The following is a 21,881-nucleotide window of genomic DNA, read 5'->3' as shown; positions in this document are numbered from 1 at the left end:
TAAACCAGTCGGAGAACACTTCAATCTCTCTGGTCACGCAATCACAGACATGAAGGTCGCTATCTTAAAACAAAAAAACTTCAAATCCAGACTCCAGCGAGAAACTGCTGAATTGGAATTCATTTGCAAATTGGATACTATTAATTTAGGCTTAAATAGAGACTGGGAGTGGCTAAGTCATTATGCAAGGTAGCCTGTTTCCTCTTGTTTTTTCCTACCCCCCCCCCCCCCCCCCCCCCCGATGCTCTGGTTTAACTTGGATTTAAACCTGGAGAATGGTCAGTTTAGATGAGCTATTACCAGCAGGAGAGTGAGTTTGTGTGTGTATGGGGGCGGGGGGGATGTGAGAAAACCTTGATCTATGCAGGAAATAGCCCGACTTGATTATGTTAAGAGTTGTCACTTTGGATGGGCTAGCACCAGCAGGAGAGTGAATTTGTGTGGGGGGGTGGAGGGTGAGAAAACCTGGATTTGTGCTGGAAATGGCCCACCTGTTGATCACTTTAGATAAGCTATTACCAGCAGGACAGTGGGGTGGGAGGAGGTATTGTTTCATGATTTCTGTGTGTATATAAAGTCTGCTGCAGTTTCCACGGTAAACATCTGATGAAGTGAGCTGTAGCTCACGAAAGCTCATGCTCAAATAAATTGGTTAGTCTCTAAGGTGCCACAAGTACTCCTTTTCTTTTTGCGAATACAGACTAACACGGCTGTTCCTCTGTAGACTGATTTGTCAGCCATACAAGACCTTTGGTGTTTAGGCAGTAAAGCTAGAAATGCCTGCAGTGTGCTCTGTAGCAAACACAGAATTAACAGTGCTTTAACTGAGGGTTCCATCATCTGAAAGCATAAAATATACAGCATAAAAAGCAGCAGCTCTGAACTATGGAGGAATAACACCACTGATGGGGTGATGTTAAAAACCATATGAGAAAAACTCCGGTAGTTTCTGTAGCAAGTGCACCAGAATCCTGAGATGAAATTCCAGCCCCATAATTCACCATTTCCTAGACTTTTTATTTCATACAATGTATGAATTAACATTTTAAAAAATCCCTCTTTCTCCCTCATTCTCTGCTATCCATTCCCTTCTCACCTCTTCTTCCAAAGCCTGCAGTGGGCTCAACTGAAATATCTCCACTTCTTTGAATGCCACCAGAACGACATGTCTTTGAACACTGCTAGGGTGACTTTACTTCAGATGCTGTCACCACAGCAACAGTGTCTAATGAGGATTAGCACCTTCCTGTAACTGGTGGATTTCAGTCATTTACGAGGGTGACATTACTCCCATTGGTCTCATTGATTTTGCTTCATAAATCCCAGGTGTGATGTTATCCCCCTATATTTTGAAGGTTTTGTATTGGAGTGGGATGTGGAGGGAGGATATATGGGGAAGACTGCATGGCTTGCAGTGTTTTAATACTCCACTCCATGTGTTTTATTTTAACTTTCTTTAAGTTTAGACTGGCCAATTTTCATCTTAAGCTTTGTTTGTTTCACTTACCATTACTTTATTTAGCTTCCTTCAGTTTTTCACATGTTATCCTTGCTTTCTACCATCTAACTCTGCTGTGTGTTTGGAGGTGCTTGGACTCAGTCTTAAAGGAGGTCATGCAGAGTTCAGAAATGTTTGGAAAAGGGGGAAAAAAGCCTGAGAAAGTAAAAAAAAAAAAAACCAACAACCACCCTATGTGTGTGTGTGGGGGGGTAGTTATGTGACTTCTACTGTAGTTGTCATTCTGTAGTTGTCAGGCTATACTCTGTCATGGCATATACATTCACAATAGTGTGCAGTGAGTAACAATGTTGCTTCCCTGCACTAAATTGTAACTGCAGACTAGAGCTATTTCAGGGGGCTATCAGTCCATTTCAGATCAGGTGATGTTAGAATTTTCTTGCTACTAAATGTGATGACATACCAACCTAGTCCTCAGTACCAGCTGCTGGATGTCCATATTACCTTTCTATAAACTTCTGATAACTGCTGGCCCAGCATCAGTTTGTGTAATTTATCACATACCCTTTAAAACTCTGAATTCATTTGAATGAGTCACTGAGTTATTAGTTCCTCTACTCTCCCCCTTCCCCTGCTGGGTAGATAATCAGCAATTCAGAGGGTTATTTAAAGCACCAAAATATAGTACATAAAAATTATCTAGCCAGGACATTAGAGTGTGTTGGGTTTTTTTTAAAAGAGAACCAATAACCATTGGCTGGGTAAAACATTTACACATAACTTCTGGCTTTCTCTCAGGCAGAGCTTTTGCAAGGGATTTGTAGGTCAGATAGGCTCAGCAGTTTCAGCCGATTGCCCACCCTACCTTAACAAAGCTTGCATGTGTTTGTACAGCTGTGCTTGTAGCTGTGGGAGTCCCAGGGATCCCAGAAGCCTTCAGTTCCTCTACCTCCCCTTCACCATTGACCAGCACACAAATGCACACAGAATGAAACTGTAGAAAAACTGTCTGACAAACAGGTTAAAGGCCCAGAATTCAAGCCCTGTTTATTTTCTTTCCTTGATTTCCTACTGCTACAGTGAGTAAATGGTCTTTTCCCCCCTCACATTTTTACCTGTTTATCTATCTCTAGCTGGCTGAGAATGAAAGAAACCATTTCCTTGAGGGTCTCTTATAGGATTTTAAGGGACATATATGTGCTGTTCTGGGCCTCTAGTGTTTTGCCCTAGTTTGGGTGTGGGAGCTCAGAAGACAGACATCACATCTCAATCTCTTATAACTCCACACTGAGAAAAGGAGTTATTTTAATTAATATTAAACCAAAGCACAATTCAGTCCAGTGAATGATGTGATGCTAAGCAGTATGCAGGCAGTTAATATACCTTTTTGAATTGGTGCCATGAATTACAAAGTCTGCTATCAGGGGAGGCATTACATTTGAAATTAAAAGAGAGAGAGAGAGAGAGTTCAGACATTTCTGAAAACTAGCAAATAAATTCCAGTCAATCTAATGTTCATTTGGGTTTGTTAAACAGCAAAGCAAAACAGGGGAAAATATTTTAAAATTATATCTATTAACCTAATGAAGTCAACAAATGCAGAATTTCAATTAAACATTAGATTAGCCAGTGATTTTAGAAGAAAACCTATTTATACTCAAGTACTATTGTTCCCAGAGTCAGATGCCAATTTCATAAAATCAGAAAAGTATCAAACTCAACTAACAAACTAAATTAAAAACTGATACATTTTTTCAAGGGATCCTGTTACTTAATTTGTGGAGACACTTCTAATTAGGGAACTGTGAGGAATGATGTTCATTACCAACTGATATCTCAGTAACTTGCCAAGATTTTTCTTTTCCACAGGCATTTAGGCCCCGATTCTGCTTTGAGATCTATACATACAGACCCAGGTACCCAGGCTGAACCACGTGAGTTTGCAGGATTGCAGCTCTATTTACTTGCAAGTCCTCTGCTGTTCTGATCACTGGGCCTTGTTTTATTTCACAACACAATCAAGGAAAGGAAATCAGAATCCTGAGTTGTCTTTAGCCTCAATAAATCAAAGGACAGTTTTCATCTGATATGCTTAAAAGCAGCCCCTCTGCAGGAAGAACAGATGGGATGTTTATTAGTAAAACAAAAGAAGTAATTCTATTGGCATATTGGAAAAAATAAAAATATATATATTGACCATTTTAATGGTGATCCAGAGTTAGCTGCTAGAGTAGAAAGATCATGGTCTTATTTCAAAACTCCCTTCAAAATGCCTTATTCAGTAAAGAAAATAGGACATGATGAGTTAGGCCCCGTATTTGCCCTCAAAGTGGGGAGTGAGATACTAGTCCCCATAAAACTCATATGAAGTATTAAATTAAAGTAAAAGGTCCTTTCTGAGCACCAACTTTTTGTGGGGTGCCGTATTCCACAGTGCCAGGCCCACTACATAAATATAACTCTGTTTTCCTTTCCCTCTCTGGCACTTTCTCCTTGCGACAAGGTCCCATTGCCTAAATAATAGGAAAGGGAAACATAACTGGCACTTGCCAGCTTGGAGGAAAGAAGAAAGGAAGAGAGAAAGAGAGTGAACACAAACAGCAGTTGCAAAATGGCCACCTTACAGATGCAGTTGCTTGGTTCTGCCAAATTTAGCCGCCCAGTCCCAGAAAGACTTGATGGGAAAGTTTCTAGAAGAGAACAACACTGCACTGAGAAGTGTCAGTAGGGACCAAGAAATCCCCAAGCTAGGTGCTCTTGAGAAATGTGCTGCAAGACTGACAAACCCAAGTGTTCAAAAATCATGAGCCAGGCCTCCCAAAACAATCAGATTGATTTAAAATCATAGCGTTTTGAAAAACACTAATGTTGGAGTTCTTTTTATCGGCCAGGGTTTCTGAGCCTCTAGGGGTCTCAATTTCAAACTTTTACTGCACAGGGCTGGAAAGTTACATTCTTTTAAAAAAAATGAAATTCTCATGTCACCCACGTTGCGTCCCACCTCTGGGCCTTCATGAGTTGAGAGGTGTGTCTCTCGCCATGCTGAATCAAAGATAGAGGCATTGCTACTGGAGCTAATTTTTCCAGTAGAATACATACAAAGGACCTTTGAGGCTCCCTTCCAGAAACACAGACAACACACTTGACTCCTGACTCAACAGGGATGTGTATGTCCCTGAAGCATAGACACATTGGCAAAGTGAAGGCTGGGAATGGAATTGCTGCAAAAAGTGGGGAATGGATAATCAAACAGCAGCATAGAGACAGGCAAAATAACAAACCTTCCCTACGTTTATACTATGGAAGTGTGATAAAATGTAGCCATTGTTGAAAAATAAATAACTATTAGGCTGAAAGAGAGGGCAGATCAGCTGTTTTGGTTTATGAGGAGAGCGAGGCCATTACCAGTGAGTACAGGAAGGCAATGGAGGGACTGGAAGGGTAGAGACTTTTCCCCTTAAGGTACATTTGGAAAGAGATCTGTGGGAGTGCTGAGGGGGGCTTTGTTTAGCTTTCTATGTATTTGGGCTTGTTGTATTGCATGGCTAATACAAATTGACTTAGTGTTAAAGAATATACACCATGACATAGTAATCAAAACAATATAGCTGCGTGAACAGTAGTAATCTTGCTAAACAAAGCTAGCCTTTGGAAGTAGAGAGAGAATGGAAGAAAACACAAGGGCCTGTAGGACAAAATAAATGCATACAAAGGCTCTTCACAGTATGTACAGAGGATTTGCACAGAATAAAGTGCACAAGGAGGAAAAAAGCTCCCCAAAACATACCACTCTCTAAAAACTATATAGATTTCTGCAGAACCCTAGAGTGCTGATCCACAGCCCATTCAAGTCAATGGTAATGATACATGGTGACAGTTTTATCAACCAATAGACATTGGTCCTGTGTGAAAGAAGTTTGGTGGTCTCAGTCCACTTCTTAGTAGACACATTAGTGGGCACCTTACCAAAAGCACCATCCCCACCCTAATCAGTGTCCTGGGAGTCTTGGCAAAGGACTGAACAAGCATAAAGTCTTACTCACCTTCTCCCTCCAAGTCAAGTTGGAAGAAGGGTTATGAGGAAGCTTTCCTATGAATGAATGCAGGACATCAGTCTATAGAACTCTCAAGTAGAGCTGGGGGAATAGTTGATTTTTCAGTTTGGACAGGAAACCAAAAAATGGGAAAATGTCCAAAATTTGTCAGCAAATTTGAAAAATCCATTTTGGCTTATACAAAACTTTTCATTCCAGGCCACATTCAGAAAACCATGTTTGTCCCTTTATAAGCTTTACCTCAGTGATTAGGACACTTGCTTGTGTCACAGGACAGGCAGGGTTAAATCCCCATGCTGAAGCAGAGTATTTGAACTCAACTCAACCTCCTAAGAGAGCCTACCCACCAGGCCATTCTAGGGTGAGCTGCTTTCCGTCTCTCCTGTTGAAGCTGTTCCATGCTGTATAAATACTTAAAATTTCACTGGAACATAGACTTAAACTCAAGTTTCCCCCACTAGCAGGGGAGTGCCCTAATCACCAGGCTATACTGCTCACGGTATCTCCTGTTGAAAACATAAATATCAATTTGGCCAAAGAGAGTGAGCAAGGGAATGACTCTACAGCCTGGTGAGGTAGAAGACATGGATTCAAATCTTCTCTCTATTTGATGCAGAGAAAGGATTTGAATCCACATCACCTATCTCCCAAGGAAGGAACAGAACTTCAGCAACTTGGAAGTGTCCTTTGTGTCTGAGTCCCCACACCCATACACACTCTGCAGAGGTTCCTGACAGTATGGTGACTTTTTAAGGCTGTTCCTGCTAGTCCAGTTGTCCTGTACCTTGTCAATGACTGACAGGAAACACCGGCTGCAGAAAATGTAACACATTGGAAAAGAGATTCATTGTATAGCAGGAGTGGAAGCAAATGTCTCACCTCAGTGAGAGCTTCAAAATTATGGAGACAAGGTAACCAAAAGGTAGAGAGAAGAAAGGCAATGGAAATAAGGAGCAGGTACAGTCACTGTAGCTGAAAAGTGCAGAGATAGATTTCTCCAGGAGACCAAGCTCTGCAATGGAGATTCCCTTCAGGAGTCTATAAATCTTTCCCTATGGTGAAAACACATTTTCCAGAATAATCTATTGGTGTGCGGATGAACAGGTGACAGAATGAAGCTGGAAGAGGGGAAGAAAAAGATGATAAACTATTGGGAGGGAAAGGAATAAAGGAAATAGTCAGGAAAAATTAAATAAACACACCACCCACAGAGTTCTGATTACAATTTTAATTGGTTTGTTCTTAAACCACAGTTGAAATATGAAGAGCCCATTGAACCCTACACTCTGTGCACCAACTAGAACCAAAAGCTCTGTAGTTCAGAGCAAGTAAGTCTCATGAAAGGGAAACCTCTGCAATATATGTAGGAGATAAGCTAAATGCCCCTCCCCCATGCTTCAGGGTCTTAATGATGAGTTTATACTGGGCCAGATTCTGTAGTGACTTACATCACCATTGGTTTCAGAGGGGTTACATGGGAATCAGGGCGTTGCAGAACTTGGTCTTAGAGTGAAATCTTGGTCCCATTGAGGTCAATGGCAAAACACCCATTGACCTCAATGGTGCTAGGATTTCACCTATGGTCTCTGCTTTAGAAGGGAGAATTAGAAAGTTAAAGAGAGGAGACAGTGTAAAGAACAGTACATACAATGAGATATTTCAATAAGGTTTAATGGGTAATCATCCTGATTTCTTACATAAATTTACCTGAGTTATTTTAATGAAAGAGCATGAAAAGTAATCTCAACAACACCATGTGTTTCTTCTGTTCATACATGGTTTTTAAATATGCATATAAAACGACATACTTGCATAGTCTAAGAAAACTGTCCTCTCACTTTTGTTAGAAGAAACACCATATGAAATATTTCAAGGACAGTTTGGTGTTCAGCTATTTTTGTAGGCGTGCAGTTGGCTCTCTTATTCTTCCTCCTCTTCAGCTTGGAGAGCAGCACTGCAATTAGCCTGAGCAGTCAGTTTCTAGTATACACTTCTTTAATCATGGTACATTTTAAAAAACAAAACAACGGCCAGGCTAGAAAAGAAAAACACCCAGCAATTATTTATTGGGCTTGGCCTGGTTATAGCAGCAGCAGAGAGGTGTGCCAGTATGCTCATTATGGGTTCTGACCCCCCGTCATATGTCAGTTTAAGAACTAAGTTTTCAGAAATAATAATGTTGGGAAACTGGACAGTTTGTTAATGGCATAGAGAACCTTCAGCTTCTGGTAGCTAGCATGGACCCAGGCCTGGTTGCACTTTGCCCATACTGTACATGTTCTGCCTAATAAGTAGAGGATATATGCAAATCTCTAGGACTGTCAATATGGTGCTTTTCATGAGCACTAAAAGATGCATCCAAAAATCTCATACAAAAGTGCTGTGAATACTATGAATGAACTGCTCTTCTGTGAACCATAATGTTGCTCTCTAGTACATACTCTATGCTTGTACCATGCATGGAACAGCCACAGAAATCAATCGAATGTTTTATGTGTAGCATATGCAGTGTTTTCCTTTGTTGCATACAGTAATATTTGGGAGAGATCTACAGCAGGAAGTTCTGTGTCAGATTGTCTTAAAATCCCATTGCCTTTGATAGTCCTGGGGGAAAGAAATCACCCTACAATGCTCACCCACCTTAGATGAAACAGTGAATGAGAAATGCTAAACTGACGTTGTTCTCTAAGACCACGATATTCAAAACTAGAAGCTTTGAAGTTAGGCTTCTAAATCTATGTCTAGGCACCTGTCTGACTTTCAAAAATGCTGCCTCCCAATCACGCCAATGGGAGCTGTTGGATGCTCAGTACATTTTTAATCAAAAAGGGGGTCGAAATATAAGGATTCAGGGGCTGAACTTTAAGCTCCTATTTTTGAAATTCTTGGCTTAACAAAACAAGGCATGAAGGCATAAAGAATACAGGCATGCTAGGTATTTACAACTCAGTTTTCTAAAGCATGTTTGAAATGATGTATTTCTCCATCTGTTTACCTAGATGCAGCTGTATGCCAGATAAATAGAATGCATACAATCAAATCTACGTGTTTGTGACGGAGTCCACTCTTTCCCTATAATTCTTGGACTCAAAGGCAATGCTGTACTTTCAAAGTCAGGTAGAATGTAGGAAAGAAATCTGATCTGGGCCTTTCTCCCACAGCTTTGCGACGTGAGGATAAACAGCGAGACGTATACATTCTCTACAGTTTCACATCAAACCTCGATGTCTGTCTCTTGTTCTTAGCTTTAGCTACCATTAAATGCAGCCAGTTTGAAACATTGGCTTTATCACCACCACCTATGAATACAGTCAATTAGCCCAGTAGACCACAGTGTACAGTAATGAAAGACCACTTCATTTTGCCTGTTTTGCAGGGTCGAGGATGCATTTCTCTTAAAGTCTACCAATATATGTCGGTTATATCGCCTGACTACAGGAATCTTTCTAGTCACCCCATCAAAGCCATTGGAGTGATATAAAACCCAGGGCTGACCTTTAGGGGCACTGGAAATTGCTCCAAGCAGCAGTCACAGGTGCAAGTATGCAGTCGGTTCACTTATCTTCCTTAAAAAGACACTATTCACTTCTTAGAGAGACAAGGTGGGTGAGGTAATAGCTTTTATTAGACCAACTTCTGTTGGTGAGAGAGAGCAGCTCGAAAGCTTGTCTCTTTCTCACCAACAGAAGTTGGTCCAATAAAAGCTATTACCTCACCCACCTTGTCTCTCTAATATCCTGGGACCAACACGGCTACAACACCACTGCAGATAACTATTCACTTCTGTTACCTTATGCTTTAAAGAGCTGCTGATGCATCAGAGAAAACTTTCCACTTATATAACCCTTTCCAGCCTAGGATCTCAAGGCTCTATATCAGCCAAATGGATTTCAAAAGAATCCTGTTAATATATTTTCTACATGTCTCTTGCTTGTTTTTTTAAATTATTAGGGATACATATGTGAAGTTACGGTATTTATCACTAAGGATTGGTCTGCCCTCACTGCTTATTCTTCACTTAAAGTCATAGGGCCTAATTCATACTGGCTATGGTGAATTTGACCAATATTATTCTATTAGTAACATTACCATAACTCTCACAGAAAACAACTATGAAGACACAAACAGACATCACATTATTTTCTTACCAGAAATATTCATATATAAAGTTGTGTGCAGAATAAGCAGCCGGGAAAGATTAACTCTCAAGTCAGAATTTAAAATCATTTAAGCATGCAGCAGCATAGGCAATGTGTGTGAACACTTATATGACTAGCTGGCATGTAGAATTACCATGACTGTATGTGAAAAGTGGGTGATTGTACATACAAATAATCAACACTGCCATTTGCATGTAAAATCATCTCATTTGCATATGCAACGGTGGTCATTGCATTCATAAATGAGGGACACAACTGCAAGCCAAAATGCTTTAAAATGTAGCCTTTAATAATAAACGTCCTGTTTCCATACAAACGTCCCCAATAGTGAAACACATAGGGAGAGGCGTACAGAGAATACACAAAATTATCTCACAAGAATGTTAGTGGAAGATTTTCATGTGGCGTCACTGGATTTTGCCCAATGGCAGCTATTGTCAAATGGCACTGTTGAAGGAATTGGTATGAAAGACACCTGCTAAACAACATGAGTGCTGACTGCAAAGAGGAAATGGTCTGGTGCTTTTATCAACTGCCATTTCATTTTGCCACTATTAATTTATACTCTGATCAAACAACCATTTCAAGTCATTATATTTCTGGCCTTGCATTGCCTGGGTTTGACCCTAGCCAAGGACTGCGCCAAGGGAATTTCTAACTACTTACAGGAAATGACTTGAGATGTTGGCCCTTTTAGGAGACTGCCTTTGGGCTTTCACCATCTCTTCAGTATTGGTTCTCTCTCTCTCTTCCACAGTATATCTCAGTCCTTCCACTCCCGCAGTACAATCTTATACTGTTACAACAAAGTCAGGTATCCTGCTTCCTCTACACTCAGCAACACACAAACAGCCACTGGGATTTGCGAAAGAACAAACCAGCATAAAACACCCAGTGCTGCAGTTTGGATGGGCACATGTCCCAAGTTATGACCTCATTCTGAGTCCATTGTATAAAAATGATTTGTGGTTCTAAGCCATGAGACTCTTAATAGTGCACTTTGAACAATGATGATGAATGAGCTTTGTATATTAATACTGCACTTTGCAATTTCCATTATCTAGTGCATTTCATCTGAAGATCTAAAAGCACTTTACAAACATTAATTAAGCATCACAACACCCCTGTAAATTATATTACAATCAATTTACAGATAAGAGGATTTTCCTCAATCCCAACCAAGTTAATGGCAGAGCTACAAATGAAATCCAGACATCCTGACGACTAGTCTCTCCTGCACTAGCCAATAGAAACCTCCATTAGTTTTTCTTTGACCCTTATTAGCTGTTTCAAACCCAACTGTTTAATACATATGTTGGTGACAGCGATTATTGTTGTAAAGACTCAGCTAGTCTGAGTTCTCACTGTAGCGAGGAAGCCTTACCCTGGGACAGTGACAATTTTGGACTTTCGCACAGCCCTAGTCCCAAACACTTTCAGGCATAACATCAGAACTATGGGCCGTCTCACACTTTCCTATGGTAAAATCAGCAGGAGAGGGCTCGGGGGGGAAATGGCCACAAAGCCTGTTCAGACACCCATCTGATCCCCTGAAGATCCATGGGAACCCAGGGCCATCCCTGCAGAGGCCTTATAATTTCACTGCAGCTCAGACCTTGGGGGCTCTGCTCCACATCCCCAAGTAGTGTGTGTCCAATGCAGCTCTGCAATCTGGAAAACTCCCTGAACCAGGATCACCCAGGCATCACTTTCCTATGGGGATTCTTACTGTGAATGGGATTTCACATAAAAGATAATGTGGCCCCCGGCTGTATTATCTTGTTTTCCAATTAAAATCCAAACTGGAAGAAGGATGATTCATGCATGTTTGCATTCCCTTCAACCTGGCTGTGGCTTTCCCGCTCCCTTCACAGTCAGTCTACTCTCTGCCCACAGTCCCTACATGGCTCCCCATACCACACAACACCCTGTGGGATCTGGAGAAGGGAGAAAATGGTGCTACAAAGGAAAGGTCCCCACTGCAAGCAGATCTGTGAGGGATGATCCCCTCTAGGGTATTTAGTTAGGGTTCAGTTTCATAAACTAAAGTGAGAACAATACCTCTGTTCAACACCAGCTGTATAATTTTAGATAGCACTCAATATCCAATTGAGCAAGATTAATTCCAATCTGTCAGTGTAGTGTGGTTTACTCTGTAGCAGGAAGTGTTGTTTTTGGAGCAATGTTGAACAGCCATTGCCATTTTACTGTCTACTGACAGAAATTAATAGTGAAGGCCTTATAGAGCAATTTATCAACAACCATTTGAATTCACACTTTTTCAAACCTCATATCTCCAGACTAGTGAGCAGTTGCCTGCCTATTTATGTCAAAATGTCAGTGGAAGGGAGAAATTGACCAGGATAGACTCTTGGGAGTAACTGATCTTAGTGACGCAGAGTTTGGTTAAACTCCTCAAGGACCAGTCTTGAAAGGAGCTGAAAGGCCCCAGAGCAGGCCTCTGACTGATCACAGAAGATATGTAAACACAGATGCAGCAGGCAAAAAGAGACCAGCCCTGCAAGTAAAGTGTGCCAAAGATATTGCAATTAGCACATCGTGAGACAAAGTGCCAGAACAGACTCTTGGAAATAAACAATCTGTTTTTTTTTTTTAATTAAATTTTACACTGTAAAGCAGAAAAATCTGGAAAAGACAATAGAAATGGGAAGGAAGTTAATTTTCACTCCAGTTATTTTAAAGAATGTGCATTCCAATTCAAAGTGAACTATGGCCATTTAAAACTCATTTGCCAATTCAGTTTCCACTACTAAAAATACAGGGCTAGAATTAGTGCTTTTTAGTTATCCAAACCTGTGTTTTTAAGAGATATCCTATTACCAACAGCTATAACTGACACTGCTATACTATTGGAAAAGACTGATTCTTCCAAATATACCATATTAGTCGTGCTAGTGGATCCATACAGAGTCAAGGCTTTGGCACTGTCCTTTAATAATACATTAGCATTAGAATGACTTTCAGCCATGGATTATCTGCTTTCCTTTCAAGCAAAAACTCTTTGTTGAAAGAACATTTATATATATAATTTGGATAATTTTTTTAAGCAGCAAGTGGATTGAAGTAACATTTACCAACAATAAAGACATTACAATTAAACATTACAATTAAAAATCAAAGTTTGTTTTACTATGCTCTAAACTTTAGAGAACTTTTAAAAGGAGCAAATTTTTAAGCATGTAACGAGCGACAATTTAAATAAAACTTCCTCTGTATGCAACAACTCTGAAATAGATTAATTTCTAGATAGGTCTGTCCATATTGGGTTTTTTTCATAATCTAGCACCACGGGGGGGAAAAAAAGACTTTACAGCCTTGTGGAAACTTTTAAAGCACATTTTCCAGTAGCAGGTTTTAGTTTCAGCAATTTATCTTGTGCTGCTTCCTCTCTTTGAATCTAACTTTTGATGCTGTTTTGTGTGAAGGATAACAGCAAACTGCCTGAAAGAGCCTCAAATAGAAGGGAAAAAAGGCTGCCTTGCTTGACAAAGAAAAATAATCTTTCCAGTTCTTTCATGCAAGCAGCTGAATTTTCCAGTATAAAAATGTATCAGGTCCTTAACTTTCTGGCAGCGTCTAACAGAACCTGCATTATTTGATCCCGTAAACACAGCACCAAAACACTGAAAATTCAATTAGGTCAAATCCATTTTTTTGTCTTCCAAGAAATTTGTGCACTGATACATGTGGGTTTTTTGTTTTTGCTTTTATTTAAAATGTGTGATTTTTGTTGCAGGTCAAAAGACTTTGGACGTCCAAGCCACGATTCACACAAAAAATCTCACACACAAGGAGGTGTACGCTCTTGCTGGATTTGGAAGACAGCATGCTGACTACACTCAAACAAACATCTTTATAGAATCTGCCTCCCACAAAACTGATTGGCATATGCCTTTTTTTTCACACTGTATTGTTTGCTCTCAATAATCCTCTGGGTGTGTTAGCTGAAGTTTACCTGCACCAGTTATTAGTATGGGATTGGATGTGCAAATGAGAAAGTACAATGGGTGTGACCGTGCTAATATTGACTGTGTTAATAGTCTGAGCATGCCAGTGTATACTAGGCATGTGTCTTGGAGGAAAAGACCCAGCACCTCCATTAACTGTACAAGCACTCCGTTCAATTCTTCTGCTAAGTTTAGTCAGAGCAGAGACTGAACTCAGTGCTTGTGCAGTTGATAAAAGCGCTAGGTCATTTCCTCTAACAGACCTGCCTCCTGAGTGTTTAGAAACATTATTTGGTATGACAAGCCAAAGATGGAGCAATCCATTATTACAATTCCACTAGGTTTGCAAAGAAATTATAACACTCTTGTAGAAAACTTAGGCTGTATAAGCAATATTTTGGATGATTTCCCATTATCACAAAGGCCACAGAGAAGGCCTTAGAGTCACAAGCAACTGGTCCATTGGTACAGTGAGTGGTGCTGCAAGTACATGGGCCCAGATTTAGGGTTTCCAGGTGTCCCATTTTTGATTGGAATGCATAAATGTGTCCCTTGCAATACAGAATTCCATTCTGGAACATGAACCTTGAGGTATTTGGGTTGTTGGCATTGTCTAATGTCTGACTGCTTGAACAGCAAAGGGATCACTGGGCAGCAGCGAATGGATGGCAGCAATCAGGTTACGGACTGCAGTACCTATAATGAAGTTCAAAGGATTGTGGACAGGCCCCATTGCTGGGTTCATAGTATTTGTCCTTTCTAGAAAAGGCGCCAGCCTTCCCATTCCTTGTGCCTGAGTAGTAGGCAAGCATGAAAACAAACCACTTAAGGAAGTGGGAGCAGTATGCTTGTCATTTGTGCAGGTGTATGGCCATCTTAGATATTCCAGATTTTTATCATCAATGATAACTTAGATTGGGGCCCTCGCCACCTCCAGGAAATACTACCATTCCTCAAAGGCTAACTTGTTGGCCAGTAGACCTTTATCTAAGACATTGCAATCCTGCTCCCCTGGAGTCAGTTTGCATGAATAGAAGGCACAAAGGTGAGGCTTATTTATTGGAGTCAGACAGCTGGGAGAGGACTGCTCCCAGTGCAAAATTCAAGGCATAGTTGTAAGTGGTCTAGCTGGCTCTGGCTGGATCAAGATGAGGACTGTGATGAATCTCTGTTTTAAGTGATCGAAGGCAGCCTGCATTTCCAGGGCCAAGACAAAATGGGTTCCTTTCTTCAACAGGGTGGCAAGGGGGATGACCAGACTGGAGAACTCCTTAATAAACCACCTATAGAAAGTGGTGAAGCCCAAGAAGCATTGTATCCCATGGACATCCTTTGGTGCCACCCAATCCAAGAGGGGTGCCACACAATCCAAGATGGCTGCCACCTTACGTGGGTCCATGACCACTCCCTTACGAGAGATTATATAACTGAGATTCCATTTTGTCCCATCAAATTCACATTTCTCCAGCTTGGCATACAGGTGGTTCTGGTGAAGTTTTTCAAGGACACTACATACATGGTGTGAAGTGCCTGCTCCTCAGGAAAAAAAGACTGTCATCCAGGTAAATAATAAAAAATCAGTCCAGCATGTCCTGGAATATGTCGTTAATCAGGTGCTGGAAGGTTGTTGGGACCTTGCACAGACCGAACAGCATGACCAAATACTCAAGTGCCCATACCAGGTGCAGGAGACTATCTTCCACTCCTCTCTCTCCTGCATACACACCAGGTCTAGTTTCATGAGAATTCAAGCAGAGAGCAGTTGATCTAAGATTTGTGGATGAGAGGGAGTGGATAGCAGTTCTGAATAATCACCTTGTTGAGTTCCAGATAATTAATGCAGGGCCTCAAGTAGCTGTCCTTATTTACAAAGAAGATTGGGGGCCCCATCAGAAATCTGGACAGATGGATAAACCTCTTCTGTAGGTTTTCTAGCAGGTAGGTGTGAGGAGCCTGAAGTTGCGATTCAGCGAGGGCACACATAAGACTGAATGGAACCTTGGCTCCAGGCTGAAGGTTGATTGGGCAGCCATCAGTCCAGTGAAGGGGCAGGGTGTCATCATTTCCTTTGTCAAATACGTCAAAGTCATGGTACTTGTGAGGTATCTCTGCAGCAGCAGGTGGGACTGTGGGGGGCACTGTGCCTCTTGTGGACACGTTTCCTTACATCAGGGGTTGCAGGCATGTGCATTACGCAGCTGGTGCTCTGCTGTTGCTGCTGGGCTCATAAATCAGGCTGCTGATCCTGCAGCCAATCAGGCACTGTGATTAATCAGGCAGCTCCAGGGCAGTGCAGCTGAGCCTATTAGTTGCCTAGCAGTGAATTCAGCAGGACAGCAGGCCTGTAACTGGTTTTAGCTGGCCTGACCCCTGACAGCTAGTCAGCCAGTTCAGGAAGGATATTCCATCTATCATGATGGGGTGGAAAAAGGACAGAGACAGTTGCAGCATAAAAAAACCAGCACTGCACTCCTCATTCTGTGCCAGACCGCCTTTGTCACCTGGTGTGGAGGAGTGGCAAGGCCATGGTCATACCTCCTCCCACTCCCTTTGACATGGCTTGTGAATCTGGGAATCTTTAAGGTTGTAGTTCCTGTAATTAGAAGAGGGCACGGACTACGAATGGTCCCTGGCTACTGCATCCATGCAGCATCTGAGGATGATCTGGCTTTAATTAATTAGACCGTATACATGACCCCTGTGAAGGAGGTAGGGGGCATTGGTCACTACAGTAGAAAGAGGCAGCTAATTAATAGCGCACAACAACACTGCACAAGAACTTGGGATAGGAAGAGAAGAAATATATCCATGCCCAACTGAAATTGCAGGGCTAATTTAAGATAATAACCTGAATTAGAATTTGGACAAGAAAGAAGACTCAATACCCTGCTTTTATGAAATGTATCATAAAATCTTTAAGACCTTCACTGGCTAGGATCTCGGTTTTACATCTCATCTGGAAGACAGCAGCATTCATAAATGTGTCTCTTGACAACACATAAAAGTATTGGCTGTATACTGATTCAGATAGAACAATGTCACCAACAACTATGAATCATCAGCACCATTTCTTATAAAATGTAGAGGCTTTTTCTGGTGGTTTTCTGTCTAGCTATTGAACTAATCAGAGCCTGCCTCAACTGTGAGATCTGATGAGCTCACCACACAAGATGGTATTTTTACTGTATTTTTTTTTGTTATTCTTAGAAGAATGCTCACTCTTGGTTGATTGATGCATAAGGAATGGAGGATTGGGCAAGTAAAATCTTGACCACAGTTCTGACTCTGACAGGTCACAACAGTTTAGCTATAAGACACGAGAGGCCACTCTGATACATAATTTCAAAGGTGTATCATATCATTTTTGAGAAAAGAGTTCCTTCATCTTGACAACTGGCTAATCTGAATGGCAGGCAGCCCTTTCCCACTTGTGGCCATAACTCCCCAACTTAGAATTGGGCCATTTGATTTCCTGTTAATTGAAATCCTATCAGTGCAGATAGCCAGATGTGTCAGTTTGTGAGCTTTACAATGAGCTATCCATATTCATGCTGTACTGGTTTGCCAGGTTATTTCAGCAGACAAAGCGTCTCTCTGCACTATAATCAGCTTTCCCAATTGAAAATAGGTGTTTATTGCTTGAAAGTTTGGTAGAGTTATCCTTTAATTACATAAGTATGTTATTTGACCTATTACAGAATGCTGTATAATTCAGTTAGTTCTTATGTGGCTTTCCCAGCTGAACTAATGTGCTAAGCCAGGGTACATTTGGTGTATATAAGATCTGAAATGGCTTTACAGGTTCTAAGCTGGAAGAACTTTCTGGCTGTCACATTGTGATTTTCATGGCAAGATTGAAATTTACAAACATTTTAATTATGTTTTAACTGGTTAAACTTCACCAAGTAAAAGTCATTATGTTAATATATTTGTAATTTTCAAAAGCCAAACACTTTACATGATACATTTTGGACACTTCTACATAGGACATAAAAAGTGCACTAATAGATATAGAGATTTGGTGGTACTTTTACAAAGCTATGAACATCTTTATTTAGCAGTTCCTTTTCTACACTGCGTGGTAGGGTTGACTAACATTAAACATAGAAAGTGATCATTAGTAAGCCTGTCACTATTTATAACACAGAAGTTATGCAAAAGTATAATGCATTCCAAGTGCTGTATTTAATATTTGTTAGCAAGGCTGAGCAGATATCTTTTAACAAATAATTTATTCATCAAATTTTGTCACCTTTTCTTTTTATGGAATATCTATTGTAATAATAAATTACACAGTATACGTTAAACATTTAATAATTTATTCATTCTGTTTTTTGCATTTCATTTACCCTATGACTTTCTATTTGAGATGTGTCACTCACTTGCGATTGGTTACATAAGCAGGACTGGCCCGTTTGCCATCCTAAAACATTTTCAGCATCTTTCACAATGGCGAAACAAAACACAGAAGTTAGCACCCAGGGCAACTGTCCTGCTTACCCACCTGTCCCTAGAACCGTGCCTGTACATAGGTCACATGGTGATGTTTCTGTTCTCTGATTGAATGATCATAACTCTTATCAGTGGTGCAAATGAACATAAAAAGCAAATTTAAAAATAGCTACATATGAGGTTTTTAGCATGTTTTTAAAATGTGCTTTCCACAAGCATTTGAGCTTGGAAAATTTGCTTATACAATTGCTTACAGAAAAGGAACACAAAAGAGTATAGTAAATTTGCCAGAAAATGCAGCTTTTGTGGTACCAAAACTATTTGTGAATTTGCATCAAATGCAGCAAATAATTTCGGCCAAAGAAAATGGAAAAAGTAAAAGTGGTTTGTTTCAGCCAATTCAAAAGGAAACATTTTATTTTGACCATTTAAAAATATTTTGTTTTGACTTTCCGTTTTGAAACAGTGTTTGAAAACTGAGCTAATTTTAAAAAAACAAACCAAAACAAAAAAGACTCTCAAAAATGACCAGAAATAGACCCCCTCCCTGCAAAAAGTTTGATTCAGATCGAACTAAATATTTTGTTTGACCCAAATGATATTTTTGTTCGGTTTTCATTTTGGTGAACAAAACCTAACCTCCTTCCCCTCCCCCCACCCCCGGGGAAAAAACTTCGTTTCTGTTTGTGCCAAAGTGAATTTTTTTTTAAAGTACCATTCACCCTGAACCGAAAAATCAGTGATTCACTCAATTCTAATAATAAGTCTGCAGTTGCACAAGTATAGAATCCAGCTAACTCTCAGCACACCAGTACAATACATAAACAGAGGGGAACATTGTTTCTCTTCTTGCAACTGTCAGTCTCATTCACTGCGTATCCTGTGTCGTGATTTGGACTGGGGTCCTGTGGAGCTAGTAGAACTTGATTATATAGGATGTGCTCATGTAACTAAAAACTGCATCACAATGCACGGACACAATGGGACTGGATTAAGGTTGAGTAGACCATCTTAACAATTTTTAAAGCTTGACTTGGCAACCTTAACGTTCGTTTAATATAGTCTTTCAGTGTAATTAAAAAGTACAGCTGAAATTATTGGATCCCTCTCCCCAGCCTGGTTATCAGCAGGGTTGGAGTCCAATACGTTTAGATCCACCACACAGACCTCTACTCCTTGAGCTAAGGGAGTAACTGATAACAGACAACTGGGCTATCTTCCACGTGGATCAGCCACTAGAGCAGTGATGCTCACATCTCAGTGGTTCAGGAGCCAATTAGCGATCAACATTACCCAAAGGTCCACAGTAGTGTGAATTCATTGTTTCATTTACTATCTATCAATCTATCTATAATTCTCACAGCAAAATTGGTTAATAACATAGTAAAAGCATCCTGATTCGTTAATAACTTAGATTGGTTAATAATTAAATCACACAGTGTTTTAATATCATGTGCTGCAGAGAGCCACATTAGAACATTAAAGAGCCACTTGCGGCTCAGGAGCCTCAATCTGAGTATCACTGCACTAGAGGTTAATGTAACACATACTTTGCCATTGGTTACACAGCTAATTGCTGTACAGTGGAGGAATGTTGGAAATCAGGAATGCTGGATTCTAATTCTGCCTCTGGGAATGACCATGGTCCAGTGGTTGCAGGGAGCAAAGCCAAGCGCATATATTTGACATATTCCTTCTGAAATGGCCAAATGGATGAAACTGGGATCTACCATATTAGTGACCTAGAATCAGATTATACCCCTGCTGCTGCTCCTTTTCATTGCTCCAGTAACATGGAGGGACAGTAAAGTAGGGTGAATGCTGGGGAATTCCCTCAGTGCAGGGACAGTGTAGGGTTACCACACACAGCCATGCACTGCCCCTTCCCTTAGAGCCCTCTAGTGTATGGGCATACCAGGGGGAGGGTGGGTGGGAAGGGACAGGGCTGAAGCCCAGAGCTTTTTGGTAATTCAGGGCTGTGGAGAAGCCCACAGAGACCCAAATAACATCGCACCTGCCCCAGAGCCAGCTGAAAACTGGAAGGCAATTTTGCCCCCTTTGTTCCTGGGCTACACCTTCTGTGCTGAGCCCCCTGAGAACTACACCCTCTGTAAAATAGGGAGACTGACATTAGGGTTACCAACTTTCTGATAGCACAAAACCGAACACCCTTGCCCTGCCCCTTACCCGAGGCACTGCCCCTGCCCCGCCTCTTCTCCGAGGTCCCACCCCCCACTCACTCCATCCCCCAGCCCTCCATCGCTCACTCTCCCCCACCCTCATTCACTTTCACTGGGCTGGGGCAGAGGGTTGGGGTTAAGGAAGGGGTGAGGGCTCCAGCTGGGGGTACAGGCTCTGGGGTGGGGCTGGGGATAAGGAGTTTGGGGTGCGGAACAGGACTCAGGGCTGGGATTGGGGTGCAAGAGGGGGTGCTGGATGGGGGTTCCAAGAGGGAGTTTGGGTGCAGGAGAGGTCTCAGGGGTGGGATGTGGGAGGGAGTGTGGGGTGTGAGCTGAGGCTGGGGTCTCAGGGTTTGGGGTTGGGGTGCAGGGTGTGGATTCCAGGAGGGGACTCAGGGCTGGGACAGGTGGTTGGAGTGTGGGAGAGGGTGTGGGCTCCAAGAAGGGGTTCTGACCTGGGGCAGGGGGTTGGGGTGTGGGTGGGCTCCAGCCGGGCGGCTCCTACCTCAGGCAGCTCCCGGTCTGCGATGCAATGGGGCTAAGGCAAGCTCCCTGCTTGCCCTAGCTCCGCACTTCTCCTGGAAGTTGCCGGCATGTCCAGCCCCTAGGTGCAGGGGCAGCCAGGTGGCTCTGCACAGTGCGTGCTGCCCACACCTGCAGGCACTGCCCCTCAGCTCCCATTGGCTACCGCTCCCGGCCAATGGGAGCTGCGGAGCCAGCTCTTGGGGCAGGAGGAGCATGTGAGCTTCCCTGATTGCCCTTGCACCTAGGGGCCACAGGGACATGACAGATACTTCATGACAGGGAGCCTGCCTTAGCCCCGCAGCACCACCGACCAGACTTTTAACGGCCCAGTCAGCAGAACTGCCAGGGTTCCTTTTCAGTCAGGCGTTCCAGCCAAAAACTGGATGCCTGGCAACCCTACCTGACCTTTTAAGCTAGCGGTATGAGGCCTTATTTTATAATGAGGGCTGAGAAGTGCAGGGAATTCATACCATGAGTTGGGGAAGATCTGAGGGTAGAAATCACAGTGGGCACCAGAGACCTTCCTCTTGGCCAAAGTGGGAGCTGCTGTCTTATACTGGGGCTTCAGTGGAAATAGTGAGAAATGGCTGGGAGGTGGTGCCCCCCTGATTCCTTCCTGTGGTGCTGAGGCCAACCCAAACCCTTCCGTTTAAATATTGAAGTGTGATGTGTCGGAGACATATTTTCAATTAATAATGAAATACAAATTTTCTTCTTACCACTGTCACCCTCGAGGGTCATAGGGAGGACAAAGGTGGCCCCAGGGCCACAAGCTGGACATCCCAGTTCTAAAGATCTTTGAAAAAACAGTTGAATGTTTTAACATTGGCAAAATGACCTATTTCCCCGTAGCCTCGTTCAGACAACCCCCTGAGCCATTTCTGTTGAAACTTAAAAATACCTAAATACATTCAGCCTGAGGCGGAGACCTGGCATGGAAAAGTTCAGCCCAAATGGCTGGAGTTTGGTAAAGTTATAAGCCCCTGCTTTAAGTTGCTTATAATGGAAAGTGTTAGGAAACTTAGAGAGCTTTGCTAACAGCTCTGCCTATAATATGACTGTAAAAGCCTGCAATTTAGAGG

Source organism: Lepidochelys kempii, chromosome 2 (assembly GCF_965140265.1).
Source record: "Lepidochelys kempii isolate rLepKem1 chromosome 2, rLepKem1.hap2, whole genome shotgun sequence".
Taxonomy (NCBI): Eukaryota; Metazoa; Chordata; order Testudines; family Cheloniidae; genus Lepidochelys; species Lepidochelys kempii.
The sequence above is the reverse complement of the archived record's forward strand: the minus strand, read 5'-3'. Positions refer to the sequence as shown.